Source organism: Semicossyphus pulcher, unplaced genomic scaffold (assembly GCF_022749685.1).
Source record: "Semicossyphus pulcher isolate SPU_LCO1_2020_fin unplaced genomic scaffold, fSemPul1.0.p SCAF_20, whole genome shotgun sequence".
Lineage (NCBI taxonomy): Eukaryota > Metazoa > Chordata > Actinopteri > Labriformes > Labridae > Semicossyphus > Semicossyphus pulcher.
Window position 1 is genome coordinate 17,227,501 of NW_027211694.1, and position 2,500 is coordinate 17,230,000.

General features: G+C 42.6%; 4 non-coding genes across 4 annotated transcripts in view; 1 reads left to right on the plus strand and 3 right to left on the minus strand.

Annotated features, from left to right (window-relative positions):
• The window catches only part of trnal-cag (transfer RNA leucine (anticodon CAG)), an 83-nt gene extending 82 nt beyond the window's left edge, over position 1 (minus strand). Inside the window, exon 1 of the tRNA in view lies at position 1. This exon is cut by the window's left edge and continues 82 nt beyond it. This is a non-coding gene — a tRNA (tRNA-Leu).
• A 603-nt stretch (positions 2-604) lies between these two features.
• On the plus strand, positions 605-676 carry trnaq-uug (transfer RNA glutamine (anticodon UUG)). The gene has a single exon. It is a non-coding gene; the product is annotated as a tRNA-Gln (tRNA).
• Positions 677-1,422: 746 nt separating this feature from the next.
• On the minus strand, positions 1,423-1,494 carry trnaq-cug (transfer RNA glutamine (anticodon CUG)). The gene has a single exon. It is a non-coding gene; the product is annotated as a tRNA-Gln (tRNA).
• Positions 1,495-1,897: 403 nt separating this feature from the next.
• trnal-cag (transfer RNA leucine (anticodon CAG)) lies at positions 1,898-1,980 on the minus strand. Its single transcript has one exon. It is a non-coding gene; the product is annotated as a tRNA-Leu (tRNA).
• Between the last annotated feature and the right edge of the window lie 520 nt (positions 1,981-2,500).

Genomic DNA, 2,500 nt, shown 5'->3' on the forward strand with positions numbered 1-2,500 from the left:
CAATGTGTTTCTTAGTTATCTAGGCTTGCGACACCAAAATAATGATTAATAAAAACATTTTCACAGAAAACTGGGTGATCAAACTACTTGCGACAGACTGTCATCTTGGTCTGATTGCCAACAATCAATTGGCACCTTTCCAATAGTTTGGTACCGTCATATCAATACTTGATGTCTCCCAAAGTCAGGTCCCTTTGAGATTTCAGCTCAGATTGCAGGATTACAAGTCCAGGCTGCTAGCTATTTTACCACGGAACCACAGGTAGAATGCTTGCTGCAGGACCATGGCATCACTTGTTTTAGTGGTGAGGAAGTTGAATGGTAGGCAACACCAGTTGTTCACTGCAGTTTATGACAATATCAGGTTAAGGTGGGTGACTTTCCCTATGTGTACAACTTGCATGCTTATTAATCCTTTGAGTTTCATACTGATTTTCTTGTTTGCCTGTGCAGCATTAGCTTGCTATGCCTGGTTTGTGTCTGCTCGTTTGTGCTCACTTTGAATTTAGCTAAGTTTTGTAAAAGAAAATGCGCCTACAACTTACAGCATGGGCTGATATCAAATCAGAAACTGTTTCCCAACTTCCTGCTAGTACTTCAAACTGGTTCCATGGTGTAATGGTTAGCACTCTGGACTTTGAATCCAGTGATCTGAGTTCAAATCTTGGTGGAGCCTAGTTGTATGTTATAGAGCTACTGTGTGTTTGTAGTGGCCCTTAGCCTGGTTTCAGTGGAGCTGTGATACTGAAAATCACAGTCTTTATTCAATTTTGAACAAACAACTTTGGAGTGATTTTCTGCCGCTCAAGACTGTCTAAAAATGACTTCTTACTGCGTGTACTGGCCTCTTAATAATGAGGTGTGCAAACTCTAGTATAGGCAGCAATCTTAGTGAAACTACATTTTTATGCTTTCCACTAGACAGAATTCAAAACATTAGTCATCCATCTGACTCAAAACCATTGCACTCTTAATGACCTGGTTGCTACTGTCATGTTTGGAGTATGGGATCCTTCAGGAGGATTGAATGACTACATGACCCCTCAGGTCTCACTGGCGCCTGTAACATCATAAGCACAATCTGTCAGAAGTGGGATTCGAACCCACGCCTCCAGAGGAGACTGCGACCTAAAGCGCCTTAGACCGCTCGGCCATCCTGACAATGTGTGCCTTAGTTATCTAGGCTTGGGACGTCAAAATAATGATTAATAAAAACATTTTAACAAGTCAAAGTGGGTATATACTTGAGGGGGGACGGCTGGGGGTGATTGAGGCAGTATATTTCTGTTCAAAATGTACCAAACAAACATTAACACTACGTAGCTGTGAGAAGTGGGTGATCTAACTACTTGCAAGAGTTGCGTGAATTTTATAATCCTTGTTGCTTGGCCTGCCTTGGACTTGCCATGCCACTTCAAAACCAGGTCCCACCGAGATTTGAACTCGGATCGCTGGATTCAGAGTCCAGAGTGCTAACCATTACACCATGGAACCACTGCATTCCTTCTAGAGTGAGTAGGGAAACATTTTCTTACATGCCATCATCATGTATAGATGTTAAAGTGCAGAGAATAGGACATAGAAGGCATCAAGAAAGAACAGCCAAACATACGATACCGTGAAAAAGAAACCTTTACTTGCTGAGCTAAAACAGTAAACAACTGCCAAGAACAGTATTGTTAATTGCATGCTCAGAGCCACATAGGCATAAAGCTGTGGTCCAGCATTTGGAGACAGCCTACTTCTTAGGACTTCCTACTTCTGTCTGAACACAGAGTATGGAATGCCGAAGCTGTCCTCTGAGCACGGTATTTACTTGTCATTTTGTCTCCTGACATGCTAAGTGTTCTATCCCAACATCATGTTACAGACAACAGTTGCAGGGAAAAGCACAATCTGTCAGAAGTGGGATTCGAACCCACGCCTCCAGGGGAGACTGCGACCTGAACGCAGCGCCTTAGACCGCTCGGCCATCCTGACAATGTGTTTCTTAGTTATCTAGGCTTGCGACACCAAAATAATGATTAATAAAAACATTTTCACAGAAAACTGGGTGATCAAACTACTTGCGACAGACTGTCATCTTGGTCTGATTGCCAACAATCAATTGGCACCTTTCCAATAGTTTGGTACCGTCATATCAATACTTGATGTCTCCCAAAGTCAGGTCCCTTTGAGATTTCAGCTCAGATTGCAGGATTACAAGTCCAGGCTGCTAGCTATTTTACCACGGAACCACAGGTAGAATGCTTGCTGCAGGACCATGGCATCACTTGTTTTAGTGGTGAGGAAGTTGAATGGTAGGCAACACCAGTTGTTCACTGCAGTTTATGACAATATCAGGTTAAGGTGGGTGACTTTCCCTATGTGTACAACTTGCATGCTTATTAATCCTTTGAGTTTCATACTGATTTTCTTGTTTGCCTGTGCAGCATTAGCTTGCTATGCCTGGTTTGTGTCTGCTCGTTTGTGCTCACTTTGAATTTAGCTAAGTTTTGTA